Source organism: Camelus dromedarius, chromosome 32 (assembly GCF_036321535.1).
Source record: "Camelus dromedarius isolate mCamDro1 chromosome 32, mCamDro1.pat, whole genome shotgun sequence".
NCBI lineage: Eukaryota > Metazoa > Chordata > Mammalia > Artiodactyla > Camelidae > Camelus > Camelus dromedarius.
This window is the reverse complement of record NC_087467.1, coordinates 12,438,597-12,455,057: the sequence shown is the minus strand read 5'-3', so window position 1 is coordinate 12,455,057 and position 16,461 is coordinate 12,438,597. Positions and strand designations below refer to the sequence as shown.

At 46.2% G+C, this 16,461-nt stretch overlaps 1 protein-coding gene and 1 non-coding gene across 4 annotated transcripts in view; both read right to left on the bottom strand.

The window, feature by feature from the left end:
- The window catches only part of KCTD1 (potassium channel tetramerization domain containing 1), a 158,192-nt gene that overhangs the window by 57,567 nt on the left and 84,164 nt on the right, over positions 1-16,461 (bottom strand). The window lies entirely within an intron of this gene.
- TRNAV-AAC (transfer RNA valine (anticodon AAC)) lies at positions 15,899-15,970 on the bottom strand. The gene has a single exon. It is a non-coding gene; the product is annotated as a tRNA-Val (tRNA).

The following is a 16,461-nucleotide window of genomic DNA, read 5'->3' as shown; positions in this document are numbered from 1 at the left end:
CAGGCTTTACACTCTACACTTAAATCGCTCTGTCTTGTTTAATCTTTACAAAGAACTTGTGACACTTCACTAAAATACCATTACAGCCATATTCCAACATTCTGATGCTCAACTCCTCTCAACTAAACACATTTTCCAGGTAGCAGTTAATCAAAGACAAAACAAACAAAAACCCCACAAAATGCCCTAAGAAATTGCCTCTTTTATAAATGAAGAAAAGAAAACTTACCTCACAAGGCTGATCTGAGGGTTTCATGGGAGCATCAGGTATCTAATACAGGACCACAGGCATAATTAGGAAATAATCAATGTTTTTTAAAAGATCTATCAAAACTGCACTCCATCTGGCTACAGGATTCTAAGGGCTGGATTTATAGTTATGAAAAGCTTCTAGATTCCTGTGGAATCATGGTTCACTTTAAAAGCAGACACAAGCAAAAAAGCCAGCACGGAAGAATATATGTACATACTGTAAAATTTCATTTATATGAAATGCTAGAAAAGGCACAACTATAACTAATCCACAGGGGCAGGAAGCAAACCAGGAGTGAGTGCCTAGGGACCGGGCTATGACAGGGGGCCGACTAGGGTGGGAAAGGAGGAGACTTTCCAGGATGATGGAAATGATCTGTATCTTGACTGGGGTGGTGGTTACATAGGCATACACACTTGTCAAAATTTACCGAACTGTACGCTTCAAATGGATGCATTTTGTTGTATGTAATTCAACCTTAATAAAGGTGACTGGGGGTAAAAAAAAAAAAAAAAAAAGCTATCCCAAGAAAAACAAAAAACTAGTACAAAATCCCAGAACTGAATATTAAACCAGATCTCTTTTCTCGTATATGTTCTTAGTGGGATTGACCACATTATCGGTGTTGTGGGTTGAACTGTGTTCCCCCAAATACTCCTATGTCCGAGTCCCAACCCCCAGGACCTGAGAAGGTGACCTTATTTGGAAATAGGGTCATTGAAGGTGTGATGTGTTTCGATGAGGTCACACTGCAGGTTAGGGTGGGCCCTAATCCAGTAGGACTGGTGTCCTTAGAAAAAGAGGAAACTTGAACACAGATGAGCACACAGGCAGAACCCCACAGGGATGTGAAGACAGAGACAGGGGTGCCGTGACTGCAAGCCAAGGAACACTAGAGGTTGCCAGCAAACCACCGGAAGCCAGGGGACATGATGCAACAGACTCCCCCTCACAGCCCGGGGAAGGAACCAAACCTGCTGACACCCTCCTGGCCTCCAGGACTGAGATAACACATTTCTGTTGTTTAAGTCATTTACGGCAGCCCTAGAAAACTCAACTATAATTTTCTCAAGTTTAATCAAATCTTGATGGCATCTATGCCCCAGACAAGAGTCTACAGACTCTGTTGAACAGCCAATCTGCGTGCAGCTCACGAATAAAAAAGTGTTTTCTGAGCGCTTACTATGTGCCACGTGTTTTACGTGAGTCAACTCATTGAGTGTCTGCAATGACCCTAAAATAAGAATTAATAGACCACCATTTTCAGAGAAACTGAGGTTTACAGAGGTTAAGGAATCTGACCAGATACAAAGCCAGGAAGTGGCTGAGAACTAAGGCAGATTTCAAGCATCTCCAGTAAGTGCTTGTACGCTGCTCCTTGAAGCTGAAAGCAGTATTGGTGGCTGACAGTCATGTGGGTAGAAACTTGCAGTTTCTAAATGATCAGAGCTAAAATTATTTTAAATAGTACAAATAAACACAGAGAGATGCATTTTTTAAAGTTGCAAAAAAAATTAGATTTTTCCCTGGTGATGTTTTCCAAAATGCTACGAGAAGTTGTAGTGCTAGGTATCACCAGGTAGGGGAAGATGGTGAGTTAATGGTCAACCAGTTTGGGAAACACTGAGTTAAACAGGTTTCCTTACAAGGGGTTTCATTGCTCAGGAGCTGCCCTGGACACAACACTGAGGGGCAGGGAACCTGTGAGCTTCTCAACTGTTACCCTGCTGGCTTCTAATGCAAATGCCCTGAGGTCACCAACTGTGGTATCTCCTGCTGCCCAGCTCAGGAGGTGCATCGAAGAGCTACCACCAGATGAGGTGCTCACCCTAAGGACTGGACTAGGACGCTGGCCCTCACCTGCACGAACAGCCTGCTTTCCAGCTGGGGGCAGGGATGGTGGGCACCTGCAGGTCTCTGGGAACAGCTCCCAGGCCCACGTCCGTGCTTTCTCGTGGACCACACTGGCTGCTCGGGGGCCAAGATGAAGTGCTCACAAGCACGCCAGTCCCTCTCAGCCTTTGCTGAGAGACAGAAGAAAAGACTGCAAAAGATTCCCCTAGAATATGCATAACCGGAACATTCAAGGTCCTATTTTATTTTTCACACAATCTGTCTCTACAGATAGAATTAACTCCACTGAACTACACATATGATTTTAATTTTTCCCCTGCGCAATAATTTGTACTGTTTATGTGAACCCCCAAATTCACTCATGCTCAGGAATCAATATCCCAATGACATGACTCTACCATCTTTCTACCTCGTCTGATTTTTCTTCCTAACCTTTGAGTAGCCACTCTACTTCCAAACACTCAGGAAAGAACCACCTTTCAAAACTCACATGGGGTGCATATGCAGTCTGTCTAAATGTGCACATGAAACGTTTGAATCATACGAATTTGTAAGAAAACGTACCAGCGGTTCTCTCTAGGGAGGAAAGTGGGGAACTGAAAGTCAGGAGTAGGAGGCAAGGTGATTTTTCACGGCATATTTAAAAAATGTAATATGCATGTATTAAATTATAAAACATTCTTTAAATTAAGAAAAGAATCTAAAGGCACAGAACCACATACGCCCTCCCAGACTTATCTGTCAGAGCCACAGCTTTCACTCTTCCCCTAATGAAATGCCTTGCTCTCCCCGCGTATATGAACTGCCTGGATAAATTCCACCCAGGCAGGTCCTCTGGAAAGAACGCTGCATATCAAAAGAGTTCATTTCCCTAAAAAATCCCTCTCCTAGAAAACCCAGCCAATACCAGCCGCTGGTCTCCAGAGCCTTCCTTTGAGGAGTCTGGCAAAGAGCAGAATTACCCAAGTGACTTTTCAAATCTGGGTTTGTCTCACAATGCAACTCTTTCTACCAATAAGGACTTTCCAGAAGGCCTCAGGGGTTCAGGGGAAGATGTGGCTAGCATAGCCTTTCCTGATGCTCCAGTGGGCCAGGCCTCGTGCTAAGCGAGGTACAGACAGCCCCATGCATCAGGCAGGGCCCCTGGTGAGGATCCCTGACAGATCAGATGTAGTTAAGACGCTATGTCACCCGCCACAGGCCTCAGACAGACTGCAGCAACGCATGCGCTCTGGTCCGCTTTGTGATCTGCTTTGCGTCCCGTGATGAATTCTGGGACATGGGACTCTGTGGAAGCCAGGGTCCCTAACTCCCCATCACCTCCAGTAAGGTCCAACCAACTGTTCCACCTCATTCCCTGCCTTGCAAACCAGAAATAACTTGATACTTCCCCATGATTTCCCCAAACTTTGGCACGAGCTGTTTCCTCTGCCTGAAACCCTGTGCCCAGGGTGGGCCCCTTTGTGCCCCATCTAAGCAGCCCCACGTCCCCATAACCACCTGTCCTGTCCCTGGGGTTTCCAGTTCTGTACAACTCTTACTACTATATCCTGTATTTCCCCTTTTTGTCTGTCTCGCCCCTGAGAATATAGAAGCTCTTGTCAGTCTGACGGGCAGCTCTCCTTCCAGAGCCCACGCAGCACCTGTGGCAGGTGTTTAAGAGTAGTTGAGAAATATGCAAATGATCCCAGTATCTCTAAGCTCCACCCCCAGGGTGGGGCCATCGGTTTACACAATCCTGGAGGCAGGAGACCAGTCTCAAAGAGGAGAAGAGGATTTTCCTCTGAGTGGGGGAAAAAAATCCACGAATGCACAAAATTGTGTTAGGTGACTATGAGCAGAAACCAGCAAGGAAGCAGCCCTTCCCTGACGTTTCTGGGGGCCAGGGAGGAACCGGACGAGGGAGACCACGCCTGGCACGCATGCTGAACCACCCACTCCAGGGCATCGACTCAGGGAATCTGGGGGGTCCTTTGGGCTCTGTGAGGCTGTGGACTCGACGGCTGTTTCCAAACAGGGGGGATGTGCGCCTTCTTGTTTCTAAATAGTTTTAAGTTGTTTCAGTGAGCACTAGAAAATACAGCTAGCACGTCAAACCTGTGACACTGTGATTACTATCACTTGGGATGAGTGTGAAACAGTCCATAGAAAAATACTAGGTAAATACGAATTCTGGCCAAACAGAGACGTCAAAAGTCACGACAACGGCGCACTGCGACGTCGGAGAAGAGATTCCTATTTCACCCTGGTTCTCGTCCAGAGGGGACGCTGGCGTGTAACCGAGGGGATCTGGGCGAAGCCTCGGTGACAGGGAACACAGCGCGGGAACCAGGAAGCTTCGCGTTAGCCCAGGGGGCCCTTCTCTGAAGAACTGGTATTTTCAGTCCAATTCTCCCCACATATTTGGGGATTTTTTTTCCCAACAATTTTCGGACCACAGAATTTACAATGACCAGTTTTCCTGGGCTTTAAAGCAACATATTTTCTGTACAAAGCAGCCCGGAGTGAAAAAGCAGAGCCCTGAACACTAACACTTTAACCCCTTAATCTCCAAACTACCTTTCCTTGTCTTTTAAGGCCCCTGCTGCAAACACTGTCACCAGCGTCTTTAAGAAGCAGGGCTTCTCTGCTTCTCTGCTGGCCCTTTGAGTATAGAAACCCGCCCTGCCCAGCCCAGGAGAGGCCTAGAACGCAACCTCAGCCGGCTGCCCTGGGGGGATTGGGGCGGGTCAAGGGCGGGTCTCTCTGCCCCCTCAGCGGGCCATCCCTCATCCCCCTTTCCCCAAAGAAGGGAGAAAAAAGCCTTCCTCGAAATGTTAACGACAGACAGCTTAAAACGTGGGGCAGAGAACACTTACAGAGGGAAGAATAAAGCCAGAATTAGATGCCTTATTGCTTCAAAGTCATAATTCCAGGTCAGTGAATGTTTCTTTTAGGTACGCAAGTACTCAGAACCAAAACAAAGCTGTTATCAAGGTTCTACTAAAATCTTCAGAAGGAGAGACTGAAAAACTAATTTTTATGTTTACATGGGCTAAGATTACTGCAAACAAACACACAAATAAACAAACAGGGGAGGAAGGCATGACAAGGAGGAGCACAGGGCAGTGAAACCGCTGTGTGGGCGACTGCGCTGGGGGGTGCGTGTCCTCGGACATTTGTCAAAACCCACAGAACGTACAACGGCAGGAATGAACCCTGATGTGAACTATGGAGTTTGGGTGCTAAGGAGGTGTCGGGGAGGGTCACTGATTGTAACAACGCACCACACTGAGATGTCGATGGTGGGACAGGCTGTACTGTGCGGGCCGTGGTGTCTATGAGCACTCTCTGAATTTTCTGCTCCATTTTTTAGGAACCTAAAATTGTTCTAAAAAATAATTTATGAATTAAGAAAACATAATAAAAAATTACACTTGTTGCAAATCACTGTACTTTTCCCCCCAGAAAAAGCCAGCAAATAGAAACCTGAAACCTAGAAACTGTCTCTCTCTGCACACATGCACGACACTTGACATCAGTTAAAGTGATGCCAACAAGTGCCAATCTTAATTCTGAGAAACTTGAGAACCCAGCACGTTGCACAGAATGCAACTCATCCGTTCCCTCCCTGGTCTGAGGAACATTTTCAGACAGTGTTCCTATTTTATCTAGCTGTCCTTCCACTAAAATGGGCCCCTACCTTGGACATGATCCTCTACTTTGTCACTGACTCTGTTAAAACATAAAGGATGTTCTCGGGTTGAATGCGGAGCACCCTTGAAGTGGGAGCCGGGATCTTTTATGACCAGGATCCCAGACTCCCCGGAAGCTGGGTGGGCCGATGTGATGAAGGGGCCTCTGGGGGCCTGAGGGGCAGGTGAGGCCACAGTGTCGTCGAGTCTAACCTGGGTCAGTCTTTTCCTTCTGTGATATTAGAAAAGTCAAAGCCAGTCGCCCCACTTGTCCTTGGGGTCTGGCCACCCCCCTGTCCTTCCTGCCCTCAATCGATTCCTCCCCACCAGCATGTAAATATGTTCATGTCTCTCTCGTGTTAAAAATGCACAAAATCCCCTCCAAACTCGTCTCCAGCCCCAGCTCCCGCTCTCGTGACCCCTCTGAGCATCAAACCTGAAAGCAGCCCAGCTGTTTCCCTTTCCCCACCTCTCATCCCTCCCTCGGTTCCCTCCACGTGGCCTCTGCCCACTGCCTGTCACCCCACAAAACTGCTCAGCAGAGAAGCCAGAGGATGGACACGTGATCTCCTCTTGAAATCTCAGTGGCGTTAACAAACCCCACCGCTCCCTCTGGTCCTGATACTCTACAACCCTCCGTCCCCTCTGCCCCCCTGGATGCACGCCAGCAACTGGTGAACTTCCAAATTTTACCCTCCAGCCGGCTTTTGCCAGACCTGTTTATCTACCTGCTTATCCATCACTTCCCTAGGGTGTCCCAGCAGCCTCTCAAATTCAACATCTCCAAAGCAGAACTCATCACCTCTCCCCAGGGCCCCCCCGCAGAGGCCCCCGTTTCAGTAGGTAGCACTGTCATCCATCCGTCCACTGCCTGAACTCCTTCCATCCCCATCGCCAGCCTCTGTGTCCTATGACTTCTACCCACCCCCCACCCCCCGGGGAGCTCTGGGACCGCCTACCACTTCTCCCGACTCCCACGACTGCTATCTTAGTCCCTGGACACCATCACTCTCCCTCGCTCCAGTTCCTCTCCAGTCCAAGGTCCACGTATCTCAAATGAAGAGAACTTGTTTAAAAAAAGAAGGGAAGGGAGGGAGGAAGGAAGGGAGGAAAAGAAAAAAAGCAAGCACGTTGGATCCTGCCCTCCTCTGCTTCGGTAACAGCCCAGACCAGAGACAAGGTCTGAAAGTTTAATGTGGGCTAGACGCCACAACGTGGGTGCCCAACACTTCAGCTTTCTCTCTCACCCCTTCCCCAGCACTCTCCAAGCGCAAAGCCCACAGACTTCCTCTCTGTTCTGGAATATGCTGGAACGTACCATGCTCTTTCCTGTCTCAGGGGCTTGGCTCGTACACCTCCCTCTGTCTACCACGTCACTCAGATCAAACTCCTTCCGTCCTCCCTGCTCTGTTCTCTCTGCATCCCTGTGAAATGACAACTAAGAGAAAGCCCCAGGGAGAATAAGAACCAAGAGAAATCCGTATATTGAAAAAAAGCACCCAGAAGGGAAAACAGACAGGTAGGTTTCTACCCTTTTATTGACTGGACTTCGCCCTCTCAGACCATAATCTTTAAATTTAAAAGAAAACGTAACTCAAGGAGGTTGTGCCAAGCCAGAACAGACCTAGGTTCCCAGAAGGAGTCAAACAACGGTGAGGGGATGGATTTTATTCTCCGTATCTTTGAGCAAACAAAAAAGTGTCTGGAGCCCGCGATCCAGTCTCATAAAGGAGAAATGGCATTAGCGACCAGTCACTGCTGCTTCCTAACACAGCATGTGTCCTAATATCGACAGAATTAACCCAGGAGAGCGAGAAGAGGCCAAGTAGCCACAAAAGCTCAACGCAGACAGACAGACAGACAGACAAGCAAAAGGAACTCTTCCCTAAACCCAAATAATAACACCAACGCTTGAAAGTCGGAGTTCCCTCCCTAAGAAATCCGCATCTGTGCACTGCCAGCTCTATACTTTGAGCTAACACTACATCTTGGATGATTCCATGAAATCAAATGGATTCCACTATAAAAGGTTTCTCTTAGTTGTTATGGGGTTGGAGGCTGAGCAGGCAGAGGGGAAATGAGGGCTCTGGGTAAAGGGAAAAAAGAATGAAAAGAAAATCCTGAGCAGGCTTGAGGTGGAGAGGTGAAGGACACTGGGCCAGACCTAATGCACAGAAGAGGAGGCTGAAGTCCAGCTGCGGTGACCTCGGGGCAAGTCCACCTTGGCCCTGCACACCTGCATCCCCAGAGGGCACGGCTCACCAGCCATATTCACATCTCTACTAGGAGAGCTCCAACACCACTTTTAACCTGGCTGCTGATTTATTTGGGTGTATGCCATCCCTGGGCTAAGAATTCAACAGAAGAGAACAAGTTACATTTGGAACGTACGCAGTACAGAACCTGAATTCATCTTCAGGGCACTGTCTTCTTTGCCTGACCCTTCAGAGCAGGGCATGGTGCCAGGCACACAGTAGGTGTGCAACAAATACTTAATTAAGGAAACGTAGGGTTTTTTTTTTTAAATCCTATGTGCTTTTTATTTCTAACCTTCACAGCTAAAGAATTAGTTTTCATTTTTTCAAATGAGAGTGAAATATTTAGATCCATTCTCCTTAAGGCTGGGAGGGTAAAGATTATAAATTAACCTTTAATGGTATTACAAAATATTTTTATTCATTTCTACAAAGACTTTTGAGCACCTAAAATGTGCCAACCACGGTGCCAGGCGCTGGGAATAGAGCAGTGAGGAAAAAAAAGCAACATCCCTGGAATGGACCTTGGGCAAAAGGTTGAATGAATAAAAATCATGAAAATATTAACTCTCACTCTTAAAAATATTTAGCCATTAGATTTTGAAGGGCTACTCTGCACACAGCAAATAAAAGATAAAATAACCCCAAATCAGAAAATTTCAACCACAGGTTGAAAATATGTCAAGTCAGAAACATTACTTTCTACATCATATTAAGTCAAATATTGTTTAAAAAAAAAAAAGCCTACATCCTTAAAACATAAATCCCTTCCAGAAATGGCAACAGACACTAGAAAGCATACCAAGGCATGTTTAACTTGAAATGGCCAGACCCGACACCAGAATTCTCATCAAGGACAAATGAGAGCTCGAAAACAGCATTTCCCTCCGTGTCTTTCAGCTGTGATCTAAGCTACAAACATTTCACTTGTAAAATTCTGCTTTGAAGACATTTTCGCCAGGATGAAATCATAGGTTCTCAGGGCACAAGGGCTTCTAAAGGTCACCTGACCAGGTATTCCGGTAACGTCTGTCTCAAGGAGAAGGGCTTCCCGTAAACTGGTTTAGGTGAGTTATCCTGATTGACACACAGTGAGCGGAGGGCAGTAACCAGCAGCCATGCCAGCTGATCTCATTCCCAAACGTTAATCCCACGATCCGCTAGCATCAGAAACCTGCACTGAGCAGTGCTCACCCACGCTGCGATCATCTTTTGACTCCATGAGTGATCCCTCAGCTGCTTTCTTTTCCAGGAGTTGGGAGACAAGCACAGGTTTTCTGACAGATGCCCTCAGTGAGGCAGGGTGGGGAAGGATGGCCCCCAGAGAAAGTCCTCTGAAGGCACAGGAGGCATGATTCCAGGATGGGAATCAACTGAAGAAAGTCTGAAGCAATCACATCACAAAGGTTACACCTCGCAAAGGAGGAGAGGGGGCTCTGTTGACCAGGAAAGCCGTTCTGAGCCTGTGAATCAAGATCACTTGATTCACAGTGAATCACAATTCCTGATCAGACTCTGCTGCCCAATCCTCTGGGTCTCCATTTCCTCCCCCTGCCTAACAAGCTGAGGCAGTCAGATGTGCTGTCCACCCGGAGTGCGTAAGAAAGGAACGATGCTAACACCTGTTCTCCATGGTTACCCGTCCTTCCCCTAAAATTAGGTCTGATGAGGCTCATTTAAAAGTGTGCACGTTTACCTGGAGGAGTGGACGAGGCCAGTCACAGGTCTGTCTGCTCCGGGCTCGCGCGGAGCCTCATCTGAGAGGAGGCTGGCCGAGGGGTCAGTGTGTGCGGCCCGCTCCTGTAGGGGTGGGACCCACCTGATGGAAGGAGAGGGAGTAGCCACCCAGTGACTTCAGTCTATTTTAACGATAGTTTTTTTTTTAGTTTTAACATCTGTCTCTCCCACCTGAATGTCAAGTCCATGAGAAATGAGACCTCCCGTCTTGTTCTCTCCTGGGTCGTCTAGCACGTGGTAGGTGCTCAGTAAGTGTCTGTTAAATAAATGGTCAAGAGACCTGGGATACAATCCTGGGTTTGCTGTTTACTGACCAAACTTCCCCGGGCAGGCTGTTCAGGCTACAAGACTGTTATGAGGATTGGATGGAATCTCGTACGCGGAGTATTTACAGTAATGTGCGACACACCTATGTTAGCTACTGCATCGATCATGGGGAAGAATTCTTCAGGAATGAGATGTGGAGCCCTGGTACCGAGCAATGCTTTGAAGGCCGAGAATCTAATCACAGCTCATACTTCATGATGCAGATAGTATTTACTGACTTCGTTTCTAAATGTGTTGGTACAAACTAAATGACTAAAATGTGAAATATCTGATGGTTTCTGTCAGTTGAGCAAGTCTTTTATTTGCCACGTAGGAAAAGAGAGTTAAAGGCATGACATAATTTCACTCAAATTAGCACTTTAACACAAAGAGTGCCACTGTTCTGTGCGACACATTGCCAGCAAGTTTCATATTCTTTATTGTATCTGGATGAGGTCTTTTCTGGTTGTAAAGTGGACATGAGGATGTTTTTAAAACTACTATTAAAAAGAAAAAAAAAAAAGCCCTGCAATTTATCATCTGGTCACGTGTTGTTTTTAACGATAAAAGTTTAAAAGATCCCTAGCTCCATATTCTATACGATTAAGATATTTTTTGCACAGACAAATTTAGAGTATGCTTTACTGGAATCACAACATTCTAATGAAAATTGTAAATAAAAAGAGATCCATTTCTATCAATTTGTTGCTTATAATTAGGAAAAGTCAGATTGTGTATTTTTTAATGGGATGGATAGTTTTATTGAACACTGAAGATTTAAATTGTCAGTACTTGTAAGTCATTTCCATTTTTTCTGTTTAAGGTCTAGTGGGAGTCCAAAATCAATTCTTTATAAACATTTCATAGTTGTGTATTTAAATTATCCTGTTCATGGTATAAAGGAGGAGAGAATAAAAACTAGAGGATTTAGCACACACTTAGCATGCATGGGGTCCTGGGTTCAATCCCCAGTACCTCCTCTAAGAATAAATAAACCTAACTGCCATAAATAAATAAGTAAATAAATAAATAAATAAAATTTGACAATTTTAAAAGAAGTTTGGGGATTTAATTTTATTTTTATATTTTAGTGAGTTACACACTGGCTCAAACAGGGGTTACCCAGAATTTAATATCCATTTTCCTCTAAACCTGACAGTTTTTATTATTTGCCTTTTGATTATCGTTGTTCTGTTCTTACCACAGATGTGGCCTCTCTAGCTGGTTTCTTTGCATGTTTCCTTTCTTTCACCTGCGTTTATAAATATTTTGTGATTTTTTTGTTTTTGGGATCCCGTGTCTGAGCTCTAGAAGAGAATGCTGAGGATCAGCTGGAAATGGTATACAACCCTCTGCTTCTCCTCTAGCCTGTCAATAATCGCTAAGTAACTGGAATGTCTTTGAAGTTATCAGTTATTGAGCACTTACTATGGGCTTGTACCCCTCACCACAGGAGTACAGTCAGCCCGCATCCTTGGGTTCTGCCTCCACAAACTCAACCAACCACAGATCGAAAATACTGGGGAAAAATTTCCAGAAAGGTCCAAAAGGCAGAACCTGAATTTGCGACGGACAGGCAACCACTTACATAACATTTATACTGTATGTACAACTACCTGGGTGGCACTTACGTTGTACTGGGTATTATAAGTAATCGAGAGATGATTTAAAGTATACGGGAGGGATGTGTATAGGTTATAGGCAAAGACTGCACCGTTTTATAGAAGGGACTTGGGCATCGGCGGGGGTCCTGGAACCAGTTCTCCGAGGATATCGAGGAACAGCCAGATTCCCGTTATCCCACCTAACAGAGGAGCTAAATACTCGCCTCAGGCCATCCTGAGCATGATATTCTGTTAGCTTTAGCCCGGTCTCACCTTCGGTAGGTCTCATTAGAACTGACGGAGAATGTCAGTTTTGCTCCAAACGTCCTGTAAGACTGGTGATGCCTGAGCGACTTACCTCCCCTTTCCTTTTTTGCTACTGTGTCTTCCCTGTTTGCTTTTGGCTCCTGTGTCACCAAAGTGTCCTTTAAACCTCGTGTTAACTGCTGTCACCATGGAAAGGGCTACCCGTCTGTGGCCGTCACTTCCCAGCGAGGTTCCCGCAATAAGAAGTCAGGTGACCCCAGGATGACAGAACCCCCCCGGCTCACCGGCTCTGGCTGGGCAGGGTGCCTGCCGAGGAGCAGCAGCGCGGAAGAGCCTCCGTGGGCAGGCCTGTCATCCCGTGCCAAGAGGTAAACCCTGGCCCCATAAAGTGCCTTAGTGTCATTAAACATTTTCTCTTTGTCAGGCACTTCATTGTCATTTTTATTGGTTCTTTTTACTAGTCATAACTGCATCAGAAGTGTGTTCACTTTTTCTTTTAATTAAGTGCTCTGGCTGAAGTGGAAAAGACTGCAGGCCTGAGAGGGTGGGGGGGGGGTGAGGCTTCAACAGCCAGAACCCTCGCTGCTCCCCGTGGGGCCAGCCCCCAAGGCCGGCGGAAAGGGCTCCCGGGAGTCGCCCAAGGGTGCGAAAAGAGCCCAAGGCCGTCTGGCTAGAGCTGTCAGCCACCGAGTGTGTGCCGGGCCATTCTAGTCCATCCTAACCCAGAACATTCCCTTTTATTTCCCTGAAATGCCAAAAACACGAACATCTCACTAAGACTCTTTTAGTTTTTAAGACACATCCACCCACACCCTTGTGCTTCAGTGTCCTTTTTATCCCTTCTTTCTCGAATGCTTAACTGCGCTGCTTTGGTGGCTTCAGCTACAAATCACCGCCGTGAGAGTACCGCGGCATGAGAGGCCTGCACGGGGACCTGGAACTGGGACTTGCACTTCGCTCGCCGGGAGCGAGGTGAACTTGCGAAACTGCCTGACCTCTCTGCGGGTCAGTTTTTCTCGTCTGTAGGATGGGTGTCATCGGGGTTGCCACCCTCCCCCTTCAGCTGGCTTATGCTGTGTGTGAGAGTGTCCCCAGGACTTAGCCCACGTCAGGGTTTACCTTCAGGTTACTTGGCTGCCTCCCCTTTGAGACTGGCAGGCCTCCAAGGACAAGGAACTGATCTGTGCCCCCACTCCTATCTAACCCAGACCCTGACACTAGGAAGAGCCCTACAAAGCTCCCTTAGGATGAAATCACAGACAAGAAAGCCCTTTGCAAACTGTCAAGCACTACTCTCATGTACCTTAGTAATCGATTACTCATAGTGTGGCCCCAGGCTCGAGACGTGAACGAAATGATGCCAGTACCAAGGGAGCCAGGCTTTAGCAACTGGAAGAGCTGGGACTGAAATGGAAAACTGGGACTCAGTTATCTGTTCTGAATTTCTCTGGGTTATTGCACAATTACTCAGTCTTACAACATGTGGATTGACAACAGGGTGAACCTTAGAGGGGCTGATATGGAAGAGGGATGTGGCAGCCCCCTTCGTGCTGGGACATCTAAAAGAGGAGGGCACTGAGGCTTTCCCAAGAGGGCTCAACGTCAGTGCAGTGAAAAGGCTTACATTTTGACGAGGCGAGAGTTTACTTCCTCTGAGTTTTCACATTCTCCTTACACACTTCTGAGGTTTAAACGTTTAGTCTTTTGGTTTGGTTGGCCAACTTCGGTCCCATTTTTCACAAAGTAATACACCCTGTTCACTCTCCAGGCGTTCCTGGTGAACAGTCATGAGACGGAACGAGGCCCTCTTCCCCTCCGTCCAGTCCTCCTCCTGACCTGCCCTAGGAAGCCCCACCAGAGTGTCTCCAGCATCTTCTCTTAACTATTTCTAAGTTACTCCTTACCTCCAAATCCCTGCCCTTGCACATGGTAAGTGCTCAATAAATGAATCCTGTTTCCAGAGTTTTTCTGTATAGCCGTCTCCTTCACCCTGACTTTTCTTAGATCATCACTCACATCCCAAGAGGTGGTTCTAAAATATATCGCTTGAGATAATAGTTAAATGCTGGGGATAGGACCTAGGATTCCATGATGCTCTTCATAAGTTCAAAAAAAAAAACCAACAACTTGAAAAACATACCAGGAGCTTTATCACACCTGCTCCTCCTTAAAAAAGAATCCTGAAAACAGTGAAATCACCAGCACATGAATATCCTACCGTTAATTATAAAAATTCAACGTGTGAATGAACACCACGTTGAGAAGAAAATGAAGCCGGCATAATCAGTTTTCTAGTACTCTCGTTATAATTTTATTTAGGTCTGTGTGTTTCTACAGCAACATATTTTCCACTGAAAAAATAAGTAGCCTGCCAGTCTCTCTCTTTTTTTTTTTTTTCTGAAATAAAAAACAATGAAATATTTGTTCAGGATGGAAAGAAAATATCTAAAATCTATTTATATATCGTTTTGTCTGAAAGAATATCACAAGATAGAAACCAACATTCCAGATGAGCTGGCTTAGTGAAATTAATAGAACTATTAGTTAAAAGTTATTAATTATTAATTATAAAATTAATATAATTCTAAAACCCACAAACTTATACTGCAGGGACCATGGTGGCTGAATACCGTGATAATTTGCAGAGCAACCTAGATTAGAGGTAACACATCCCTGTACGGCCTTACCGATCATTTTCATGTTACAACAGCACTCACTCCATCAAACTAAAAGCAAGTCAGAAGAGCTCATTAACTGGCCAGCGGTGCTGCATCAGGACACCAACCCATTACCCTGATTCCACAGTCTATTCAAGCATTTATTAGTACACATCAACTCAGAGTAAAACTTCTGATTCCAAGACAGAAATCAAGAATTCGAAAATTATAGTCCAAGTATGCCTAAGGGAAATGCAAACAGTATAACATAGGATCTAGCCAAATACAGGCCCTACTTCTCGGATACTGAAATTAAAATTTGCAAAAGTGATTACCACCAAAGCCTTCGCGATGTTTTAAGAATTCCGGTATTATGACCGCTCCCTTAATCCCAAAGCATTCCAAATAAAACTCGCTCTCTTGGGCAAAGCTGCTGATGCCATTCTCAGCCAACTTCTCTGCATCCTCTGGGGTCTGGGCAGCAATTACACCCATCACCTCCTACTCCTATTCTAGCACTTAAAATCTGCAAGGCTCTGAAAAGAGGGGAATGGGAAGGGTCTGCAGAACACACTTAGAAGAAGGGGTGGAGGTAAACCCTGCCAGGGCCACGGTGTATGCAAATCTTAAAAGCAGAGGGGAGAAAAACCTGCTCTGGTGTAACGCAGCCACCTGGATGGGCTGTCTGGGCTACAGGGAGGGGGGCGCGGGGAGCCACAGAGCCAGAGGCCTCCCACGATTTCCCACCTAGCAGGAGACCAGAGGGTGCGGCTGCTGGCCCGAGGCAACAGACGCCCCAGAAGGAGACACAGCACGGCATCTGGACAAGATATTTACAAGAGAAGAACTGAAGGCTCAGACTGGGCTTTATCGGCGAGATTAGCTGACCAGTTTCTTCATCTGCAAAACCTTCTGTGCCAAGATAATAAAACGAGAGCAAAAGCTCATCGAGTGCTCCTGTTTTAAGAACTTTTCAAACAGTAATGCTGATGACCCAAGAGGCTAAGTGCGACCACTGTCGCCATCTGACGCAGGAGGAAACTGAAGCACGGGTTAGCGATCCTGGGCAGAGCTGTGATTTGGCCCTGGAGTCTGCTCTTAACCTGCTCTATGTGATGGGGCTTCTCAAAAGAGGCTGATACTGTCCCCAGATTCAGCAGAGGCTGGGACCACACTCAGCAAAATGGAGGCATGTTAAGTACTGGAAATACTCTTTTGTGTCCCCCCTCCTTTTTTTTTTTTTTTTTTTTTGCTGTATTTTAATAAGATCTTTCTTTCTTTCTTTCTTTTATGAAGGTACTGGGGATTGAACCCAGGACCTTGTGCATGTTGAGCACACACTCTACCACTGAGCTATACCCTCCCCCCAACTTCTCTCTTCTTAAGTTGCTCTAGGAAAGCTCATAAGGTAGTGATATGAGTCTAATGTTATATCATCTTCTCTCTACTGGATTCTTTTATTTGAATAGTGAAGAACTTTGGAATCAACAGACCATGGATTTAAAAAGCACAGACTCTGGAATCAGACAGTCTTCGATTCAAATCCCAGCAGAGTCACTGACCAGTTGTTAGACCTTCAGCAAATTAAGTCAACATCTATTACCCTGAGATTCCTTCTTTGTAGAATGGAAATCATAACCATGACTCCTTGAAGGACTGGGTAGACCTCTGCTCCCAAGGGGTGGAGAGGCTGCTGGTCGGGGGCCCACTTCAGAGCCCTCAGTTCATCTTGGTTATTATTATTCATCATTACACCCCGCTTCCTAACACAGAGTCAGCTAGAGGTTGGGACAGTTGACATCAAACTCAGCAAGGAGGGAATCACGTTTGTCTCTGGACTGCAGCCCAGTGAAA